This window comes from Mauremys reevesii, linkage group 19 (assembly GCF_016161935.1).
Source record: "Mauremys reevesii isolate NIE-2019 linkage group 19, ASM1616193v1, whole genome shotgun sequence".
NCBI lineage: Eukaryota > Metazoa > Chordata > Testudines > Geoemydidae > Mauremys > Mauremys reevesii.
In genome coordinates this window covers 11,057,544-11,082,106 of record NC_052641.1, presented here as the reverse complement: position 1 = coordinate 11,082,106, position 24,563 = coordinate 11,057,544, and positions in this window count along the sequence as shown.

Here is a 24,563-nt window from a genome sequence, read left to right as displayed (position 1 = left end):
TAATATTCCAATAACCGAGACTGTCCGTTCGTTGGAGTTAGGCACTCTCTTTTTAACAAGGCCATGGACAGCACCTTGAATATCAGGGTATGGATCCTTGATTGGAGCCCTTAGGCACTACTGGAATAATTTCTTTACAAAAACAAAATCTACAGTCTCCTTGTATATTTAAATTTGGAGTCAAGGCGCGTGGAGCCCTGGACTGGCCCTTTCCCCTGTATCTATTTGTTCTGAATTGAAATAAATAAAGCCCAAAGGCTAAAAAGGTGGACATGATTATCTAAGGACTACCTACACTTGAAATGCTACAGCAATGCCTCAGTGTAGACGCTACCTATGCTGACGGGAGGGGTTCTCCCATTGGTGTATGTAATCCACCTCCCCAAGAAGAGGCAGCTAGGTCAACAGAAGAATTCTTTCATTTGCCTACCTCTGTCTACGCCAGGAGCTAGGTTGGTTTACCTATGTCGCTCAGGGGGGTGGATTTTTAACGCCCATGAGTGACATAGCTGGGTTGGCCTAATTTTTTAGTGTAGATCAGGCCTAAGAGATCCAGCTAGTGTCTCCTCTAGCATATAACCCTCCCTCTCTCACTACCTTCCCCCTTCCTTCCCCAGTTCTATACCACCCACCCAACCTTAAATTTGGCCCTCAAAATTTGCACACAGAAATTTGCCAAGTTCAAAACAACAAATGCCAAAAGGTCAGCGTCTCCACCCCTTATTCACACTGCATATACCTTCCTCCCAGAGGACTGCCATTGGCTTCAAGAGGTCTACGCATGGAGAAAGGGTAGCAGTATATATATTAATGCACATGAAAAGATGGGTGTTGCCTTACCAAATGGGGGGGTGTCCGTGCTAATGAGCCAATTCAATTAAGGTGAACATGGCACTGTGGAACTGATGGAACAGTTTTCCACCAGAAAATGTTGATTTGACTAAATGAAAACACTCTGTGGAAACACGAAATTTCAATGAAATTGGCACTTAGGATAAAAAAACCCAACACTATTCTTTTCAACTTTTCCATTTTGCTTTTGACTCTTTTATAATATAATATAAAATAAAAGTTAAAACAATTAAGGTCAAAACAAAATTTTTTATTTCATCAACATGACCATTGGTCAACCTGATGGAAGCGAAACGTTTTGCTGAGCTCAAAACAAAAAATTTTGCATTATTCTATTTTGCCGGAATTTCAATTTTTTTCCCTTCTGATTTGGAACAAAACAACATTCCAGAATCTGGGAATCTGTCACGGGTTGGCAATTCCTCGTTTTTACTCAGCTCCCCTACCCAGCTCTCCATGTGCTGACCCAAATCCAACCCACCCGCTGATCAACACGTGTCAGAACACCGAACGGAACAGCCGTCCAGTTCTATTTATAGGAATATTCTTCTGCTCTGACCACACCCTGTACTGTGAGCACTCTGCATTCCCTCTCAAAGCTTTGCTACACATTTCAAAGGCATATACCTCATTGAAATACAGCGCCGTCCCCGTTATCCAAATAGCAATAGGGACAGGGATTTTATTCAGATAATTGAGAGGCAGGAGCCATTCAGCAGTGGGGTAGCCTCCTTTATGGCTGGGGGTTTGCCTTTCTCCTCCTCGCTGTCCTGCCCAGGGGTCTCTGCTCTGCCCGGTGATAGCAGGGCTGCAGGGGACTCTGCACTGCCACATATCCAGTGATACCCGATCCCCGCAGATGCAAGGTGCAAAGCAGAGACCCCCAGCCAGGACTCTGTCCCCCCCAGGACCGCAGCCCTCCCTGCACCTTGCACCTGCAGGGACAGGCATCACTGCCCCTGCAGCAGAGCAGGGAGCCCTCGGCAGCAATGCGGCCACAGCCCCATTCACGAGTCCCATGACGACAGGGCTGCAGAGAGATTCCTGCATAGCCACGCGAGCCATTCAGCAGCAAGGTGTCCTCCCCGTGGCCGGGGGCTTAGCCTCCTCCTAGCCCTGGCTGGTGATCTCTGCTCTGTTACCCCAACCTCCACATTATCCCAGTCCCGTCCTTGTCCCCCAGCACAAGGGGGCTGCAGATAATGTGGAGGTTCAGATGACGGGGATTTGGATAAATGGGAGCATACCGTAGCGGGCTCCCTAACTCCTGCAGGCTCCTGTGATCATCCTTAATAAGCCATCTATAAAACCAGTGGCACTGCAGAATGAAACGATTTCTCCTCATTTCTTTTTCTTGCATTAGTATCACAGGAGCACCAAGGATCCCCCTTCATGGACCAGGACCCCATCGTGGACGGTGCAGATCAGAAGAGGGGGCAGAGTTAAGGTTAGATGGGCAGCGTGAATTGAGGGGGAGATGAGGCTTTGTTGCCATGGGGAACCAGCTGTTTGTTTCTCGATAGTCTTTGGAAGCTGTACACCCTCTGTAGTTAAGTGTTTGTTAGGTTTCTATATGGGCGTTGGCCAGCTCTCTGTGAAACGCTCCCAATTATTTTTATTTGGGAATAACACTTGCCGGCTACAAGGGCCTGTAATCGATCCCCATTCCATGAAGTCGTACGATGCTTTGAGATCCTTGCATGGAAGGCAACATTGAAAGGGCCAGTGTCAAAGGGAGGAGAATCGGACAAGCAAGAAGAACTCCTAGTGCTGGGGGTTGGGGGTGGGATGAACTTCCTGGCCTGCCAGGCTGCTTTCTCAAGGCAGATCTTTTGCTCGCCTCCAGCCTTTCCGCAGCTCCATTCGGTCTGTTCCCGGGTCTCTGCCATGGAGCTCTGACGCCCCCTGCTGTGAGCAGCTCTCTGAAATGGAGTCATTTTCCTGCCTTTTCACACTACACAGCAGTGCAAACGGGGATCTCTGAATCCATGGGAACAACAGAATTGAGACTCATCAGCTTAAAAAAACCAAAACCCTCCCGGAACCCCTTCAGCAGGGAGTGCTTATCCTAGCAGGGACGGCTCTCCAGGCCACTGCTAGGAGCTGCCAGGTATGCACACAGCAAGCAGGAGTTTACAGACCATTTACCGCTGAAGCTCTTCAGACCTCCAAACTGTTGGCTGTCTGTCAGCCTGAGATCCACTAGAAGAGGCAGCAGTGAGAGCCCCGGGAGATGGTCACGCCGGTTCTGAGGCAACGTGGGCGCCTGTCCCCAAAGCTCGACTTGGACTCCGAAGGCAAATTGAATCTCTTCACTGAGGTGTGAAAAAGTTTGGTCAGCTAATTATTCTCTCTCCTGCAGCTGGGGCTCTGCGCCTCTGGGCTCCAGGAAGGGCCAGATCCTCAGCTGGTGTAAACTCCATTAACTTCAGAGCAGCTGCACTAAAAGTTACATCAGAGGAAGATGTGACCTGAAGTGTCAAGACAGCATGAGAGAGGCTGCTCTGTGGACCCTCAAGCCTGATGGGACATCCCTTCACCTCCCCAGCATGGGAGGATGAAAGAACTGGCCTGGCCTGGCTGGTGAGATCCCATGGCCTTGCCACAACGTCAGTAGTTTCTCACACGCCCTTGTTCTTGTGCTGTTATTCTTGGCTTGGGTGAAAATCAGCCCTACCCAGCTGAGCCAGTGGGAGGCTATGAGGGTCCCCTTTCACAGGGTCCTTCTAGAGAGGCCGATGAATCGGGAGTGCCTGGCTCCCTCCCACAGATAAAGCTTTACACGTCAGGGGCCCTGAAATGTAGCCTGAACAATTCCTCAGGACTCGGAGCCCAGAATCTAAGATGCCATGATACGGGGGTGGGGTGGGGGAGTGGTCTCAGAGCCTGGGCTTCAGCCCGAGCCCGAACATCTGCACTTCAATTTTATAGCCCTGCACCCCGAGCCCCGCAAGTCTCAGTCAACTGGTCCCATGTGCAGCCCAGCTGAGTCCAACGTGTTTAACCAAGGCATTTAATTCTTGCCATCATGGAGGGGTCTTAAAACATATGTTAACCAGGTTACCGAATCATTCCACCCCTCAGCATAGCCCGGAGCCTTAGCACAACTGGTAACGCTGTTCCATCCCACCAGGACCAAAACCAGCCTGGGCACTCTCTGACTGAAACCCGTGCATCTGTGCAGAGCAGACGCAACTGACCATCCCATTGTGCACATCGCTAACCGGAGCAACTGCCATTTCTCAGTATCCTCACCCTCGCTTCCCTCTAATTGTCTGCCACGCTCCCTTCTTGTGCCTTGCAAATTGAGACTTAGGGGCCAGATTCTCGGCTGGTCTAAATACACCTAGCCCCATTGGTGTGTGATGTCACCAGGTTGGCATCCAAAGTCACAGGCCCCCCGAAATCACTAGTCAAGGTGATAACTCTTTGGCCCCAACCCTCCCACTGCAGGGGTACGCATATGTCCCACTGATGGCAGAGGGAAAGGACGGCAGGATTTCTCTCTCCCTCTTGCAGAGGGGGGTGGGGGGAGCCTGCTGGATTATCTGAGTTTCCACACGCCAGACGTTCCCTTTTGATAAGGATGCTGACTGTGATGGATCAGAGGAAGTGTTACTGTTTGAAGAGGGCGCAGAAGGAAAAACACATCAGCAAAGTTTCCACATGCAATTATTAACTTCACCTCTGGAAGGAGGCAAGGGCAGCGGAGGCAGGAGTGAGGGCTCAGATTCCCATGGGGGAGCTTGGGATCGGCTTGCTCTTGGGAATATCTGGCCCCAACTGAGGCGGCATGTCTGGTGGGTAGAGGAGGACTGTGTGATTCTGAGCGGCTAGGAGTACAGGCGAGTCTCATCTTACGTGCACTTAACATGCGCAAATTCAGCTTTGCGCTGTCGGCAAAAACAAAACAAAAAAAAAGACAAATAATTTAAATACGGTACCTGTAGTGCGGGCGATTCCACCTGCCATTACACTCAACCTAATTTTGACTCTACGCGATTTTCGCTTTACGCGCTGACAGCGGAACGTAACCCCAGCGTAAGATGAGACTCACCTGTAGTTAACAGCAATTGCTGTGTCTTCACTCTTCTTTTAACCCAAGTTAACTAATCCAATTTAAGAACACCTCCCCCCTTTCTTTATGTGCAATGAAGTCATACCTCAACTTGCAGGCATGTTAATGAGTCTTCATTAACTGTGAGGCTCAATTAGTGTCTATACAAGGCTTTGAGCAACTGGGCCAAGAGGCTATATAGACGCACTAAATTAATTGTCCTAGTGAAAGGTCAGCAACAAGATGGTAGGCACCCCATTCGTGTGGGCATGGCTACCTGGTTTGTCAGCAGGGTTGAAGGATGCCGCATGCGGTCATCTGATGGGGATTAGTGCTCTGATTTGCAAACGCTGATTTGGGTTGGGTAGCCAAACTGCAGCTGCAGACTGAAAGCACCATCGTCTCTTCACAGCTCTAATGTTTGCCTAGCTTGGGAGTCTGCTGAGACCGTTTGAAGTAGGAGGGGTTTTTAATGGCACATTTTGAGGTAGCTAAGAGTCCCCCTGAGCCAAGCAGGCTGCCTGCGGTAGAGGCAGAGCATTGCGTTGAGCTGCTGAGCTGAGCCAGTGCTCAGAGAATGCTTTGTGAAAGGACACTTGCAAATGAATTCTACTCTGGTGTCTCCGTGGCAGATTTACCAGGCCCTACAGATCTCTGGTGTAAATGAAATTAACTTGGCCCATAGCAAGGAATTGGTTCAGCAAAACAGGGTTCCAGCCAGATGCAGAATGACTTAATCTATTCAAATCCCTGCAAGGAGCACAGCTCATTCACACACATGTTCCTCTTTGTCAAGGGCTGGTTGGATTGTGGGAAGGAAGCAAGAGATGGGATAGCAGCAGCATCCGCCGAAGCTCTTCCAGGCAGCCAGGAGCAGTGGCGAATGAAACCCTACAGCTGGAGAAACTAGGGTGACCAGACGTCCCGATTTTATAGGGACAGTCCCAATTTTGGGGTCTTTTTCTTATATAGGCACCTATTAACCCCCACCCCTGTCCCGATTTTTCACATTTGCTGTCTGGTCACCCTAGGAGAAATGGAGATGGATGCCAAGATGTGGGGATTCAAACCCTCACCTAGGAGCCAGGTCTCTGTGTGCTGTTCTGCCACAGAGAGCCAACCTGCATGAGCATTGACTAGTCACAGCCTCCTTGTGTGCCTCAGTTTCCCCATGTCACATGGGAACAACAAATAGAATAGAATATTAGGGTTGGAAGAGACCTCGGGAGGTCATCTAGTCCCACCCCCTGCTCAAAACAAGACCAACTCCAACTAAATCAAAAATATTTCCCTACCTGTCAGGGGCATGGCAAGGTTGAGATCCTCCCATGGAAGGGGTCCAGTGGTGGAAGGAGGAAGTCAGAAGCATAAGCGGGAGGGATCTAGACCAGGCATCAGCAAACCTTTGAGAAGTGGTGTGCCAAGTCTTGATTTATTTACCGTAATTTAAGGTTTTGCATGCCAGTCATACAGTTTACATTTACAGGGGCCAGCAGACGGAACCCCAGACCGGCAGCGGGCTGAGCCGTTCAGCCCGCTGCTGGTCTGGGGTTTCCTTCGCTGGCTCCTGCCAGCCGGGTTCCCAGCCGCCAGCCTTGCTCAGCTTGCTGCTGGCCGGGGGTTCCTTTCATCCAGCAGGCTGAGCGGGGCCGGCAGCCGGGACCCCATCTGGCAGCAGAGTGCCACTAAAACTCAGCTCACGTGCCGCCTTTGGCACACGTGTTGCAGTATGCTGACCCCTGATCCAGACAAAGGTGGCAGTGCTGAAAGAGATGGCTGAGGACTCACCAAGCAGGCTGGGAGTTTGACACCCAGGCTCCCAGAGCACTGAATCTTACTGAAATAAAGGAGAGGAGAAAACAACAGAAAGCAATGGAAAGCTAAGAGATAGTCACCTGTGAAACACAAGACATCAAATTTACATAAACTCCAGTCTCTGCTCTCCGGCTCCCTGACAGTTGTGTCTGAGGGCTTGAATTCACTGCAGGATTCTCAGTAAACAAATGTAAGAGCTTTATGCAACAGAGTAATTGTTTAGCACTAAATAATTCTCTCAGATTGTATATTTCAAACCCCAGACACCCTCCATTTAATCAGAGACACGGATAAAACCAGCTGCTCTACTAAAAACCCAGCTCAATGGAAGAAACATTGTCATGATCCATCCTCTGGGTGCTTGCAGGCAGCTCCTTGAGTGGCTTCTCTTTCCCCTCCATCTCTCTCTCTGTGCTGGGTTTCTGCAGGACTCTGTCCTCAGTCCTCTCCACACATCTTTTTCAACCAGTGTTTCCCAGCTGAGATGGGGGAACCTCAGACTCATCCAGGAAGTGGGAGGCTGAGGATAAGAACAGCAGGAGGATGGAGAAAGTTACATGATCCTGGGTCTATCCTCTCCCAAACAGCCACCTACGCTCCCCCAGAAGTTCGTACTTCACCCTTTCATAGCACCTCTCCCCTGGGCAGCTCAGCCATTTAGAAACATCTGCTAATCAAGCCCCACAATACCCGTGAGGCAGGTATGACGTATTATCCCCATTTTACAGATGGGGAAACTGAGGCACAGACTGGTTTAAGGCCAAACGTTTCCAAAGTGGCCACTGATTTTGGTTGCCTCAGGTTCTGAAGTGCTCAAGTTGGGCACCCAGAAAATGAAGGTACTGAAAAATCGATGCCCACTTTGGAAACATTTGGCCCAAGTGTCTGGTCAATGGCGGCTTACAAAGTCAGCGGCAGGCTAGGAATAGAACCTAGCAGAGTTTGTCCTTGTAGTTGCCAGCTTCAAGCAGTAGACAAGCTGCCACTCTTGAGAATCCAGCAATATCTTGATATCAGGCAAAGCAACCAGGGAAATATTACATTAAATCTCTATATTTATGTGTGTAACACAAGTAGTATCAGCAAAACCTTCCTGCACCAAAGCAAATCACTCGCCTATTTTTAGCCGTACAATTTAGTCACACACTTGCAGGAAATAAGGTCAGTTTCCTTGCAATGTGTCCCTTTTTCGCGCTCTCTTTCCTTATTAAAATTCCCCACCCTGCAGCAGAGCTCAGAGATTCAGTGAGATCCTTAGCATCTGCAGGGTCAATCTGTCACTGGCCCGGCTAGACATTGTTCAGCTGTCAGTGTGTCTGGGCTAACGAAGGGATAAAGCCACACAGTCTGGATCTACAGTTGGATCCACATGTCTTCATAGGTTAGGAGCATTTGGTGTTTTTATTGGTCATTCTCCAGCCAGGCCTCATATAGAAGAGGGAAAGGCACGGTCCAATGGTCTGAGCACGGAGTTGGGGAAACAGACCCTTAGCTGGTGTAAATCAACATGTCAGCGAAGCTGCATTGCTTTGCACCAGTGGAGGATCTGACATGAGAACTCCCAAGTTCTGATACCTGACACTGACTCTGTGGCCTTGAGTAAATCACAAGTTCCATGCCTCAGTTTCCCTATCCATTAAAAACGGGTGGATAAATATCTCCTGCCCCGAAAGAACGAATGAGTCAATGGGCGTGAAGCACTCGGAATGTGATAATGCCCAGTGCTATTACCAGTGCCCCCGCCACGCACAGCATCATGTTAATCTGCCATCGGTTAGAAAGACTCTGTCAGTCCACACTCAGGGCAGGACCAGATGATAACTGGCTGCAACAAGCTTGGCAGCAGGTGCCCACCATGTTGCAGAACCCACGGAGGTTCTGTGCACTTCTCAGCTGACCACCTTAGAAAGATGGCAGTCAAAAAAGTCAAAAAAGCAAAAAAGGATGTTAGGAATCATTTAAAAAGGGATAGGGAATAAGACAGAGTATCTTATTGCCCTTATATAAATCCATGGTACACCCACATCTTGAATACTGCGTACAGATGTGGTCTCCTTATCTCAAAAAAAGATATACTGGCATTAGAAAAAGTTCAGAAAGGGCAACTAAAATGATTAGGGGTTTGGAATGGGTCATAGAATCTCAGGGTTGGAAGGGACCTCAGGAGGTCATCTAGTCCAACCCCCTGCTCAAAGCAGGACCAAACCCAACTAAATCATCCCAGCCAGGGCTTTGTCAAGCCTGACCTTAAAAACCTCTAAGGAAGGAGATTCCACCACCTCCCTAGGTAACCCATTCCAGTGCTTCACCACCCTACTAGTGAAAAAGTTTTTCCTAATGTCCAACCTAAACCTCCCCCTCTGCAACTTGAGACCATTACTCCTTGTTCTGTCATCTTCTACCACTGAGAACAGTCTAGATCCTTCCTCTTTGGAACCCCCTTTCAGGTAGTTGAAAGCAGCTATCAAATCCCCCCTCATTCTTCTCTTCTGCAGGCTAAACAATCTCAGTTCCCTCAGCCTCTCCTCATAAGTCCCATATGAGGAGAGATTTAAGAGGCTAGGTCTTTTCAGCTTGGAAAAGAGGAGACTAAGGGAGGAATATGATAGAGGTATATAAAATCATGAGTGATGTGGAGAAAGTGAATAAGGAAAAGTTATTTACTTGTTCCCATAATATAAGAACTAGGGGCCACCAAATGAAATTAATAGGCAGCAGGTTTAAAACAAATAAAAGGAAGTTCTTCTTCACTCAGCGCACAGTCAACCTGTGGAACTCCTTGCCTGAGGATGTTGTGAAGGCTAGGACTATAACAGGGTTTAAAAGAGAACTGGATAAATTCATGGAGGTTAAGTCCATTAATGGCTATTAGCCAGGATGGGTAAGGAATGGTGTCCCCAGCCTCTGTTTGTCAGAGGGTGGTGATGGATGGCAGGAGAGAGATCACTTGATCATTACCTGTTAGGTTCACTCCCTCTGGGGCACTTGGCATTGGCCACTGTCAGCAGACAGGATACTGGGCTGAATGGACCTTTGGTCTGACCCAGTATGGCCGCTCTTATGACCTAACAGTGAGAGAAGGGTGAAATTTTCAAGGGAGAATGGGGCTCCCTGCAGAGGACAGCTGCCTCTCAGTCCCCATGCTGCTGTTACTAACCGGTTCTGAAAGCTGCTCCAGAGAAACTAGCATCTCTCTCGGGGGCTGCAGCAAATGCAAGATGCATCTGTGGGAGCAATGACGGCTTGCCAGGGAGCAAGGAGAACAGAGTGCGTTGTTACGAACCCTTGCAACCCAGGGCTGCAGTCAAAACTGTACAGAGCTCCAAAGCAACTTGTTATTTCCAGCTCAAAGGGAGGGATCCAGACACCGAAACAACAGCATTGCCAGCTGCAAGAATCTCAAAAATCACGAGTTACAGGCCAAATAATGATGAGACAGGTTGGAAAATAACGAGATTTTAAAAAATAAGGAATGTAAGGTTCATTTGATTTGTCTTCTCGTGTCAGAGACTTTAGGGTTCAAATGTTCACGTTTTGGCTGCTGCCACGAGGGCTAGAAATTTACTTTATGTAAAAGCCAGCTGAGATTCTTGGGCAATAACATGACTCCAGCAGTTGGGAGCGTTAAGAAAAGCCCCAAAATAGTGAGACTCATAAAATCACAAGAGTTGGCAACACTCTCAAATTCCAGCTCAAATCCAGTCACTTGGGGCCTGCTCCATGCTCTCCGTTTGCACTATCTCAAAAGGAGAGGTTTGGGATCTGAAGGCTGCCACTCCACTGCCAGATTTCCAGGCAGCCCCATAGTGACACACACCTCTGGGAAGTAGAGAATGGGGGAAATGCAAGAGAATGGGTGCTACCGCCAGGAGGGAGCAAAGACGGGGTTCTGGACATACCCCCATGCTTTGTGCCACTTTGATCAGCCTCTCTCAAAGGGCTGGGACAGAAATGAGGCATCTGTGCCACAGACCAGCCATTCCATTCTTCTCCTTCACTCTCCATTGTTCAGTGGAGTCAGAGGCTGTGCACATGCCTTATTCCTTGAAGCTTCATCCTTCACCCGTTGAGCCGTGTCCCCTGTGACGTGTCCTTGTCTCTCAAGTACAGAGATAGGCACAGGGCATGGGAGCAGCACAGTCCTGTGTTTTACAGAAGGTCACACTAGATATCTGACCAGACCAGACCAGACGACCTTGGAATCTGAGAATTCCATGCAGTGCCCCATTGGTAGTCAGTGCTCCAGGGCCTTGTGTTCTCTTAACGCGTGGCCCCTGGGAATGGGTGGGGCAGCACTCCTGGTGGGATGCTGAGGTCTCCACCCAGAGGGGAGGAGAATGAGGAGGGAAGAATCTCCCCCCCGCCCCGCCCACTAGTGAGTCTTGTATACGCAGCCAGGCTGAAGTGTCTATAAGTGCAGAACTCCCTTCATTTGCCAGCAATGCAATTGTTACCACTTGCAAAAACCCAGGTGCCTTTCGTAGAGCCCCTGCAGTCACCAATGCCGCTGTGACTCAGAGCAGCAAGGAGCAATGCAAATGAACGCCCCCAAAACATCATCTTCCCCAGGACTCCCAGAATGCTGCTCTTTCCGATAGTTTAGTGCCTTCAGCAATTCACTTAAAACTCTCCTGGCCCAGATCAATATTCCTCCCTGCAGCCCCCCATGCTGCTGCTGCCGCCGCCTCTGGAGAATTCCTTTTTTCTCCATTCCTCAGCAGAAAAAACAAACTCCCTCCATCAGCTGCTCCTGTCCTTTTCGCACCATCATCCCCCCATTATTACCATCTGCAGCAGACACATTTGCAGCGAGGAGCATGGAGCTAATGGAATTTCTGTGAAGTTGTAAACAATTATTCAAAAGGAAGGCCGCACCTATTTATCTGCTAATATAGTCTTTTTTTTTTTTAAAGTCCTTTAATTGCATTTGGAATCTATTTTAACGATCTACCCATGTGAGTGTTAAGATGCCAACGCTTTTCCATTAGTAATATATTCCTAAGCAAAATCTTTGTTAAAATAGGTTAAGGTGGTAACTAGCCGGTAAATAGACAATTAATTTCCAACAACATAATTAGAACACTGTAGTTATGTTAAAAAACAAAACAAACACCATATTATTTGAAAGTCAGGATATTGAAAGGCAAGATGTAAAATGTAAATTGGCAAATCAGTGAATTTATAACCAGCTTTTCAAAAAATCCCAAATGCCGAAAAGCGTGGAAAGATTTGATTAAGGGTACAACATTGATCCTAACTGAGCCCCAGTGCTCAGAAACACCCTCCTAATGGCAGTTGTGCCAACAAAAACATCATCCCACAAATATTCACGAGTGGCAAATAATCAGGGCCGGCTCCAGACCCCAGCACGCCAAGCGCGCGCTTGGGGTGGCACGCCGCGGGGGGCGCGCTGCCTGTCACCGGGAGGGCGGCAGGCGGCTCCGGTGGACCTCCCGCAGGCATGCCTGCAGATGCTCCACCGGAGCCCCGGGACCGGCGACCGCCAGAGCGCCCCCCTGCGGCGTGCCGCCCTGCTTGGGGTGGCGAAATTACTAGAGCCGCCCCTGCAAATAATAAACACTGCAATCACGGCTGGACCGGGCAGCCTTTTGGAATTCAAACCAATATTTGTGAACAAAGTTATGCAAAACTCAACTTACGCTAAGAACTGAAGGCTAGATGCTGTGCGACTTCCAATCAGAAGCCGCAACACCTCCCACTAGAGAGGATGGAAAACTTATCAGAAGGCACCATTCTGATTTTTCATTTCAAATTATTTTGTTTTCAAGTTATAATTCAAAATTGGAGAGGGAAAAAGTTGGAAATTAGAATAAAATGTTTCGATTGACCCAAAATGAATATGTTTCCTGTACAAAATTTCATTTTCTGGGACAGTTTTGGTTTTTTTTAAATTGCTTCATTACCAATTCAGAACAAAAACAAATATAGAAATGTTAGAGTTGCTTGAAACTTGGAATTTCCATTCCACTGGAAACGCCATCTTTCACAAGAGTGTGGATGGGATTTACAGAGTATAAAGGGCCTTCCAAGGTCATAAGCGGCACAGAATTTAGATCCTCAAGATGGTAAAGCTCTAAAGCCGTGATTCTCAACCAGGGTACGTGTACTCCTGGGGATACACAGAGATCTTCCAGGGGGTACATCAGCTGATCTAGAGATTTGCCTAGTTTTACAACAGGTGACATAAAAAGCACTAGCAAAGTCAGTACAAACTAAAATGTCATACAGACACTGACTTGTTTATACGGCTGTATATACTATACACTGAAATGTAAGTACAATATTTATATTCCAATTGATGTATTTTATAATTATATCGTAAAAATGAGAAAGTCAGCAGTTTTTCACTAATAGTGCGCTGTGACATTTTTGTATTTTTAGGTCTGATTTTGTAAGCAAATAGTTTTTGAGTGAGTGAAACTTGGGGGGTACGCAAGATAAATCAGACTCCTGGAAGGGGGACAGTCGTCTGGAAAAACTGAGTGTCGCTGCTCTAAAGCATGAACATTACTAAAGAGATAAACAATTAAAATGTACAGACTTAGTGGTCACCGTTGCTATGGTAAATTGTGACAAGTTATAAAATTGATAAGAAGTAATGAGATTATCTTCTGCTGTACAGTAAAACCTCAGAGTTATGAACACCAGAGTTATGAACTGACCAGTCAATCACTCTCCTCATTTGAAACAGGACGTACACAATCAGGCAGCAGCAGAGACAAAAATAATAATAATACAGTACAGCTCCCCAGACAAGCAGCTGCAGCATATTCAGCCTTCTGCAGCTTGTGCACCTCAGAAGCCATTGTACTTTGTGTTCAGAATAAGGCTTAACACTACCCGGTGCTGAATGGAATGGAAGGTTGTGTGATGCCTGTGTAAGCGTGATCCAGGTACATCTCTGCTCGGGCTTATTGCAGAGGATCTCCCCACACACCCACAGATGTGCACACGGACACACCCACACGCTCACATGCACATGCCCGTGTCTACACGGATGTGCAGAGAAACACATGCATGTGCCCCATGGAATGTACCACCACCTCCGAAGAGCTTCAGCACCCATGTCTACTTAGCTCGTTCCTTCCTTAAGCTCGTTGGGGCAAGGGCCATCTTTTATTCTGTTCCGTGTTTGTACAGCACCTAGCACAGCAACTAGAGTGCCTAGATCCTACTGTGCTACTGATACTATAATGAGCATATGCCTGTGGTCACTTGCTCAGACATACACATTCCTCAGTGGTTTGAACATTGGCCTGCTAAACCCAAGGTTGTGAGTTCAATCCTTGAGGAGGCCATTTAGGGAACTGGGGTAAAATTCTGCCTGGGGATTGGTCCTGCTTTGAGCAGGGGGTTGGACTAGATACCTCCTGAGGTCCCTTCCAACCCTGATATTCTATTCTATGTGTGCACACACATAAACAGAAGTGCACAGGTGATCCACTTATGAGTGTTTGGTGCAGGTCTCCCTCTGTGCCAGTCCACCAAGGATGACAGTCCGGGACCTTGCCCAGCAACAGAGTTTTAGCTCAAGCTGCAGTAACCCCCCCATGGTTTCAGTTCTGGAGGTTCCCCAGTTCAAGCCCAGGTGCATCAGCCAAGATGGCTCCTGTCACATATGCACGTAAACATTCACATGCGCACCACATTCCCCCTTCGGTTGAACTGCCTCTGCCTTAACAAGGATGGATGCACATGTCCCAGAGAGGCCGCACCGTATGCAGGGGAAAGCCACGGTCCTGTATGTTTTGCTGCCAAGCAGCAGGTCTGATGCCGGGGGTTTCTGCCCTTGATCTTTGCCTCCACCACCACCCCCCCAAGTGCAAATTTCCAAAAGATGCCCAATTAAAGTGCAATCAAACCCTTCCAAGGGAGGAGGAGGGTAGGGGGCACATGCAGCTTCCCTGCGAGAGGCTGGCATTAATGTCCCTGAACTAATCCGTCATTTCATGCCCACTGGACCCTCTGATTGGGCTTTTACAATTAGAACCATCTCATCTTGGCGTGTTTATGGCACGACTCTGGTGTTGGCTCGCTGCAGTTATCATCCCTGATTTTATAGGAATTTATTTAGCCTATTACTGCCACTCCCCCTTAGCCTTATTTGCCACTAATGAGGGTTTTGTTCCACGCTGGGGTTTTAAGAGGGTTGCAGATTGCTGCATCTCCACCGCCCCTCCTTCCTCTGTCCCAGATCTGTCTGTCTCACTCGCGCGCTCCCTGGCTCCATTGGATTATGGTGCTGTGCCATGCGACAGCTCTCTTTATATAGTAGATTGATTTTTTTTCCCTCACTCTCCCCCCCCCCCCGCTCCATCCTCTTCCCTTCCTCTAAAAGAACAAACGGCATCGGATATGGCAGGGCTCTTCATTCCGGAGTTAAGATTTACTGCGCTTCTCAAAACAAAAGCATGTAACTTGTGGCCGGAAAGCAGAGCGACAGGGAGAAGGCTAAAACTCCTTCCTAGGAGGAAAGGCAGGGGGACAAATGAGGAGAGAAAGCTCCATGCCAGAACCTCAGGATACAGCATGCAGGGCCCAATCCTAGCAGGTGCTGAGCACCCACAACTCTCACAGCAGCCAACGGGAATTAAGGCCAACATTTTCCAAAGAGGCCTCCATCCATGATACCAATATGACCCCCTCTTCCCACAGTGTCCGACCACCTCACAATCTGTAATGCATCTAGTCTTAGAAGTAGGGCAGTGGTATTATCCCCATTTTATAGGTGGGAAAACTGAGGGACCGATAGACTCAGTGACTTGCCCAAGGTCACACAGGATGTCTCATGGCAGAGCAGGGAGATCTATATTCAATTCCCAAGTCCTAGACTCGTGCCTTAACCACTGGGCCATCCCTCTGGCATGAGGTGCCACCACTTTTTGGTGGCCAGCTTGCAACACCCAGGAAGCTGATGCTCAGCAAGTGTCAAGCGCACGCAGCTCCTGTTGACGTCAGCTGCACTTTGCTCAGCCCTTTCTGAGATTCAGGCCCAAGGTACCCGCAAAATAGAAGCGCCTGAAATCAGTAAGTGCCTTGAAAGTGTCGACTTGTGAGCACTCTGTGTAGGACGCTGCCTAGGTGCACGTGATTCTGAGCCCCTCTAGTGGCTGACTCCCATCAAGGATAACCGCCTGTCGTTTGCCTGAGGCTCGCCAAGTAGCCCCATGAACTCAGGCCAGGGGCTGGTGTGCTTGGAGCAGAAAGACCCAGGACTGATCCCTGCTGTCAGCCCCTGGCATCTCCATGTAAGTGGCTGGTTCTGTTACATCAGCACTTCGCAGGACCAACCCTGAGTATTATTACTCAGCACTTATGTAGAGCTTTCCACTCTCAGTTCTCAAAGCTCTTTACAAAGAAGTGTGACCACCGCTAGCTCCATTATACAGAATGGAAAACTAAGGCACAAATGGGGTCAAGTGACTTGCCCCAGGTCGCCCAGGAAGTCTGTGACAGAGTCAGGAATAGAACCCAGAAGGGGTGAAAATCCTGGCCCTTTTGAAGCCAGTGGGAGTGTTGTCATTAGATTCAGTGGAGCCAGGATTTCATCACCAAGCTCCTGCTCTAAAACAGGCTGCTCCCCTGGGCTCCAGCCTGCATCCTTGCTCCTCCCTCTGTCTGCAGAATACCAACTACACCAGCCCAAAAGGTAAGCCGTAAAGGCTCTCACATCCCTAATTGGCCACGCTTTGCCTTAAGTAGTGGCTGTTATGATCACCCGCATTTTGAAAGGGTCATTCCGTCCCTGAAGGCAGCAGTAAAAACCTCCACGCTCCTGTTTTGTTCTATTTTTGCAGATTTATTCCCTCCCAGTGATTTTACTGCAACTTAAACATGTACAGGTGGTTTATGAAACTCCTGCCCTCCCTCTGCCATCTGCATGCTTTCCCCTTCTTCAAGATTTAGCTCAAGGGCTCAACCCTGGTGGTAAAATACCTGGCCCTTAAAATTCCAGCACGGCACCACTGATCGCTGCGAACCGGAGCGGGTTTACCAGTCAAACTGAACAAAACGGAGTCTTTAAAACACAAAATGCCAAGCCCATAAATGCGAGGCCTCCTAAGGCCAGGGGGACGAGGCAAGGGACTGGCTCATAGCCCTTTAAAGTGGTTAACTGGGCCATTTACATGTGCCAGCGATATAAGGGTGCTAGGTGATACTACAGCCACCCCAGGACTCATACAAGGGGTTCACCCCGCACAATAGATGCGGTGAGCGATTTCCCCTAGGTAGGTCATAAATCCTACTGTTATTGCCTTTTATTATGTTGTTTCAACAGACTCTTAAAGCTGAAACAGCCACTGAGTGATGGCTGCTTTAAATCTCTCTCTTTTTTTTTGCCCCTATTACTTTCCCTTCCTGGGTTTGCTTTTCTTTTCTTCTTTCCTCCCCCCACCCCCCCTTCATGAGTCAAATTTTATAGGTCTCCCCCTGAGGACTGCAGCAGAATAGACACAGTGTTTGTGATTGGGAACCAGTAACCAAGAGAGAGAGACAGAAACAGACAGCGTTTATTTTTCACCAAGGTACAAGGAAGGGGAGGCACGTAAATTGAATTAAACTTAAAGGGAGGAGGAGGAGATTGGCAGGCTGCAAGCCCAGGGAGGATTTATTGCCATGGAATCAGAAGGGAAAGAATAAAATGAAAAACTAATAATAATAATACAGTTCTGGCTCGATTACTGTGATTCTGTTAATAGCTGGATACACTCCCCGACATCTCTCTCCAGTCACTGCATGCTTAACCCCAAGAGGAGATGGAAACACAAAGATTGAAGCTAGGAAGCCGGGGAACCCCAGCCTGCATTTTTAGGCTCCAATCCTGCATTGAAACCCTTAGCAGAAGTTACTGATGCAGGATCTGGGCCCCTGAGTGTAAGGCTGGGTCTACACTTAAAACACTGCAGCTGCACCACTGTAGTGTAGACACTACAGTGTAGACACTACAGCACCAGAACGGGTTCTCCGCTCAGCATTGGTAACCCACCTCCCCAAGACCGGGTGGCTAGGTTGATGGAAAAATTCTTATTTGATACGTTACAGATCATATTTTGTATTGACATGATCAAAAGAATTCTTCCATCGACCTCACAACGTCTACACCAGGGCTTATGTCGGCTTTTAACTACGTCGCTCAGGCGTGTGGATTTTTCGCATCCCTGAGAGAAGTAACTGAGTCGCTGTAACTTTTCAGTGTGGACCAGCTCTGTGTTCTTCTAGGCAGGGACTACCTATGTATCACTGTAGCGCCTAGCACCATGGGGGCCCTGATCTCAAGTGGAGTTACAATAATGTAACGACAGCAGTGATGTGGTTCAACTAGACGGCGAGTGGCGGGGTGTGTGTGGAAGGTTTAAAGTGGCAATGGGTAAACCTCAGAACACTTCTCCACCTACTTTTTGACAGACCGCTGCCCGCTGTGGCCTTCTTATTTCTAATGCTGCTCGAAGGTTTATTTTGGACAGAACTGTTTTTTCCCCCTCATCAGAAAATGTAGTTTTGTAGAAATTATTGAAATCAACACGTTCCCGTGAAGTGGTTTAGAGATTTTAATGAGAAAGCCAAAATGAATCCTGTCAAAATGTTTCATTTCAACTCATTTGTGATTCAGTTTGGTTTGGCTTATATATTATAAAAGGAATTACTAATTTGACATTATAGCCAATATATTTTATATTTTGTTTGGACATGATCAAAAATGAACTATTTTTTCTTAGAGAAATTAAGGTCAAAATGTTTAACAAAAGAAAAAAATATTTGAAGATAGCAAAATGAAGCCTTTCAACGGTTCAAAATGATTTTTTTAATCTAGTTATTTGAATTTTCACTCCACGGGAAATTTCAACTTTTCATTCTGATTTGGAATGAAAGCAAATTTTGAAGCGTCAGAAGTTCCTGTGGAACAGCAAGTCCATGTTCTGACCAGCTTTAGTTATTTCTGTTAACCTGGCCTTGCTACAAAGGCTTATGAAAAAGCCATCCCTGGGTCTCTGTGACAGAGACAAAACAGAATATAGCTGGAGAAAGTGGACCACACCGAGAAACAATTAGGGGAACTTTTTTTTGGTAGGTGGGTGGTCCCGGTTCAGGAGAGTCCAAAAGGTACAGGAAGGTCCCCCAATGAGTAGTTGAGCTGTGAGATCATCCTACGCCTGCAGGCAGCAATTGATGCTGTAGGGGAGTTTTCTGCCTCTAAAAATCCAGGATCACTCAAAATTGCAGCATAATGGCTCTGGTGTTCAGCTCCCACTTAGTCACCTAAATAAACGGCCAGTTTTCAAAAGTGCTCAGCCTGCTAGGTTCACAATGGGAGCCGAGCCAGTCAGAAAATCTGGCCCTTTTATTTCAGGCTGCAATAGCAGCTGAACACTTTGGGAAAAATCTAGCCTTGACTGGGGGCTCTGAGCAGGCCACCCAGAGGATTCAGGAGGCCTAGGGCAGGGCAGGGTCTTCGGTGGCAATTCAGCAGTGGGTCCCTCTTGGAGGGAAGGACCCGCTGCCAAATTGCTGCCGAAGAATGAAGCGGCAGTGGTAGAGCAGCATAAGTGCCGCTGATTACGGCTTTTTTTCCCCTGCCGCTTGCACTCACCGGGCGGCGCTCCGAGGCTTCAGCAGCACTTCAGCGGCAGGTCCTTCACTCGCGCCGAGTCTTCCACTGCACTGAAGGACCAACCGCCGAAGACCTGGAGCGAGTGAAAGGCCCGCTGCCAAAGTGCCGCCGAAAACTCAGAGCGGCTCGCGGAGCCTGGGGCAAATTGCCCCACTTGCCCCACCCCGGGCAGCCCTGGCTCTGAGCACTTAGAAATCCACCCGAGTTCCAAGGAAAACTTGATCTCCCATTCAGCCCTGCTCTCCCCTACAGAGTTAGGTTGACATAAGACAGTCAACCTAACTCTGTAGGCCTCTACCCTACAATGTCCCTCCTACCGAGGAAACTCACCCACTACACCAACTTAGTAACTCCACCTCCATGAGAGGCGAAGTGCTTAGGTCAATGCAGTGTTAGTGTAGACAGCACATTGCTTACATCGACTGTTGCTGCCTTTCAGAAGCTGTCCCACACTGACAGTTAAATCGGTACAAGCGCTCGCGGTGAGGATGTGCCCTGCTGATACTAGAAGTGTAGTGTGGACATGCAAAAGCGATTTAATCACTGCAGTGGTGATCAATGTTCCCTCTAATTTTTCCCATCCACGTGCAGTATGAATTTTGTTATGTGCACCAATATGGAGGTGATATGTAGCAGGGGTGGGCCCGAGGGGTTTGACGTGTGGGAGAGGGATCAGGGCTGGGGCAGAGGATTGGGGTGCAGGGGTGAGGGCTCCAGCTGGGGGTGAGGGCTCTGGGTTGGGGCTGAGAGGTTCAGGGTGCAGAAGGGGCTCAGGGTTGGGATGCAGGGGGGTGAGGGCTCTGGCTGAGGGTGAGGGCTCTGGGGTGGGGCTGGGGATGATGGGTTTGGGGTGCAGGCTGTCTTGGGGAGAGGACTCCCCCCAGTCCTCTCACTGCAGCAGCCCCAGAGCTGAAGTTGGGGGGGATGAGGCACCTCTCCCTGCTGGCAGCAGCTCCAGAACCCCTATCCCTCATAATTCGCTACCTACTAGGGTACCAAATTCTGCTGGGCAAGCAAAGAAGGCCGTCCTTACACAGTGGTAACTGCTACTGGTGGGAAAACGTGCCAGTTGTACCTCTACACCGGCAGCAGCTCCAGGGCCGGGGCCAAGGCGCCTCTCCCCATGGTAGCCCTGCATGCCCTAACTTGCTTCCTTCACCCACCTCTCTCCTCGCCAGGCCCCTGTGGTTGCGTGCCTGGGCGGCCCTTTACAGCCCACTGTGCAGCTACGCAGCTTAGAGGGAACTTAGGTGGCGATATGTAAACATAACTTAGGTCAACAATTTTGTAGTGTAGACTTGTCCTCATCACGATTGGGAGCCAGAGAGAGGGCAGGAGATCAGATTTCCTGCACAGTTTTTGATGGCACCAGTCTCAGCATTGCTAGCCCTGAGCGTTCAAATGTAATAAATCAGGCATCTCAAACTCATGAGATAGGCTTAAAAATCATGAGTTGTACATACATGATTTGTAAGCGTACTTGCCTTCTGGTTTCGGAGTCCTTGCTTCACTTTTTCAAGCTTTTCTCCTGAACAATGATTGCTCAAGTTTTCCTTTTTCTTTTAAACGGAAGCAGGGATTCTTATCCAGTCTCTTGATGTCAGCAGCTGGGAGTTTAATCACAAGCCCTGTGATATAAACCACAAGCGTTGGCCGCACTGCCTACACAAGTCTCTTGTGGTAATACCTTCGCTGACCACATGCTGTGAACCAAACCACCCAGTGACAGGCTGGGGGTGAGGCATCCTTACTCACCCTTTGCAAGGCCAGCGATGGAGATAATTAGTCTTTAAGGGCTACATTTTCCAGATACCATGTAGTAAGTTCGCCCCTCAAATCCCATTACCAAGTCTCATCTGTGGGTACAGAACAGCCAAATCATGCACATGCTCTGAGCTGAAAATGCACCAAGCATTAAAGTACGTCACATGTATTTCTTCCCCTTATGCAAATGAGAATGAACTCCCTTGTCCCATATTTAATTGGGATGAGGGTGGAAACAGACATGTTGATTGACATTCTACAGCTTGACAGGCTCCATCCCTTCTGAATTGTGTGACAGCATGTTCCAGAGGTGGATGTGACAACCGCTCAGTGTCTGATGGTTATGCAAGACAAGATAGTTGCAAATTCTCCTGTGCTCCACCAGCTCACCCCCCGCCTGCTCTCTGACATCCTCCTGCTAACACTCTATTTTGTGTTTAAAAAATAGTCCAGGACAGAAGCCAAGTCTACATGTGAAAATTTTGCCGGCATAGTTATAATAGTTTGGGGGATATTTTTAAAGTTTTTTATGACCTAATTATGCTGCTAAAAGCCCTAATGTATATGCAGTTATGGGCAAAAAAAGTCCTTTTACTGATATTTTGCTCACCAAATCAAACTATACTAGCAAAAGCACTCAGCGTAGATGCAGTTATAGTGGCAAAGTGGTTTTGGCAGATGAAGCTATATTGGCAAATCTTGTAAGTTTAGACAAGGCTAAAGTTGATTCTATTCTTCATGTTGCTCAATTGTAGCCACTGTGTTTATTAGCATGGTTTTGTGCTGATGTCTCTGGGATTCAGCAGGTCTGAGTTCTGTTCCAGGTTCTGCCACAGATTCTGTGGCCTTGGGCACATCACTTCATTTCCTTGTGTTCAGTTCTCCACGTGTAGACTGAGAATAATACTTCCCTACCCCACACAGGCATTGTGAGAGGAAATCTATTAATGCTGGGGAAATGCTCAGGCACTATAATGATGGGAGCCTTAGAGGACCTTAGACAGTTTGGTCCTGGGACATTTATTCCTGTCATTATTACTACTATTTATTAATAAAATAGCTGACCTAGGGCCTAGCTCACTACCCATTTTCACCGCATCACACTATCCTTCCCACCTGCTCATGATCCCTTTCTTCTTCCTAGCACCAAACTCTGCCATAACTGCTTGATGTGTTACTATTTCTGCCTTTACTGCCTGCCCCAGAAACCAAGACTGTCTAGGATAAGCCCATTTCCAGGAGTCTATTAGGTTCCATCCCAGACAGCCGAATGGCTCTGGACCCACAGCAAAGCAGGATAGTCAATGGAGTTGGGAAATAGTGAAGTTTACGAGCCAGTAAAGCAAGAACCCAGGCACTTGATGATCACCCTCAAGGCTTTGTGGATGGTTGGTGGATAGCTTCTCTTTGGACAGGTCTCATCCATTCATTGCATCGCAGCACACCAGCCATGGGCGTTGGTCCCCATTCTGGGGCTGAGCCAGAGTATAACCCATGCCTCAAGCTAGTGGCCCTGGCTTGAGAGAAATCACTAGAAATCTTGGGTTCAATTCTCTGTGGTAACAACCCCCTGGATGGGCTACACCATGAATGATTTTAACAGCTGTTTTAATTGGGGGGCAGGGGATTAGCATCTCCAATGCCATGGCTACTACTGAACAGAAGGGAACTTGGAGTCCACCTTCAGATAGGTTTCCAATGGGTGAGGCTATGATTTTGGACTACCCCTGCCACATCTTCTACAAAGGAAACATGGTAAATAGAAGAGCACTTGGTACAAAGGTGCTGCACTAGGCTGGAGACCAATGGGTCTTCACCTCTGAAGCAGCATGTTCAAATCTGGCTTAGCACCTGATAAATTTTGGCGCCCCTAGCCCAAGGCATTCGTGGATATTTCACATGACAAAACCACCCTACCATTTAGTGACCCAGTTTAGCAAGGGTGACCAGATGTCCCATTTTCACTGGAACGGTCCCTTTTTTAAGCCCTGTCCTGGCTTTTTTGGCAAAATTTGGCATTTGTCCCATTTGCTCTTGCCAAGCGATCATCAGTTGGCAAGAGCAAACGGGACAAATGCCCAGTTTTGCCAAAGAAGTGGGGTGCGACCCCTAGTGTGGCATGGAGGGGCAAGGGGCAATGCCAGCCCTGCCCAGGAGGGAGGGCTCAGGCAGGTCAGCCATGCGGGGGTAGGGGCCAGAGGGTCTTGGGTTGGCCCCATGTAAAGGGGATAGAGGGGGCCTCAGGCCAGCCGGGCAGCAAAGGGGTCACCCTCTACCCAAGCTATGAAAAAGCTAGAACTGGAACAGAGGAGAACTGGCAAAGCTGAATGGATGAAGCTTGCTTAGTGTCTACCCTCACTGCGTCACAGTTACTCCAAGTGACACTGATCTATCATTCCTCGCTTTAATGAGCACCAGTCAAACGCCTGTCAATTAAATAGAGCTGGGCAAACATTTTCCATCACAACTTTTCTTCAATGAAAATTGGACTTTTTTTTAGTTAGTGGAAAATGTCATGGAAAATTTTCCCATTCTGTGATGAAAAACCAGACATTTGTATGAACAATGAAAAAGGGGTTGGGTTTTCCCTCCCCCTCTTTAAAAAAAAATCAAAATTTTGGTGGAAAAGATCAGAAAACATTTTAACTTTTTCCTGTCTTGACATTTTTCCTGGACAATATTTATTGTTTCCAAACCTGTTCTGAATATAAAGCCGTGCTTCCTTGCATCCTTCTCCCCTGTTTTGGAATATTCAGAGCAGCAAAGAAACGTTTGTACCAATAGCTGAACAGGGAAGTGGTATCTAGAGATCACTTGCTGTCATGCAACCTGCCTCCCCCCTATGGAGGATGAAGTGCCACACGGATTCCTCAGAGATAGTATGTGGCAAATCAAACCAGATTGGAAAGACCCTGAGTGACTCAGTAATTAAACAAAGGACTTTTCTCTGAAGGCCCCTGCTGATGGATGTCCTCTCTGAGGCTAGGAACAAGCTTGCATCACTTGGTTTTGTTCCACCAGCCATAAATAATAGCTCTCCTGGGAGCTGAGGAGAGGGCCAGGATGGTGCTTGACAGTGAAATGGCAGCAAGAAGAGGAAGGACAGCGATGGGAACCTCAAGGAAAGAACACAAGATCCAAGGCAGAGACAATTCATCTCCACCTTCCCGCTGCGGTATCCAAAAAAGCCTACAAACTGAGCCAGCCAGAAATTAACATTTCAGCAGAATTATTTATGAGAGGAGGAGATGGTGGGGAAATGAAGCTTGTTATGGAGATGGGCCCCAAATCTGAATACCCCTGAGTATTAGGGAGGGAAAGAGACCAGAATTTGAACCAGGCTCTGAATCTCACCAAGAGACCCTCTCTTTGTAATAATAAAACGACACTATTAGCTACCACAGAGCTCAGCCCACTCTGCAAACATGGGTTGAATGATCCCCA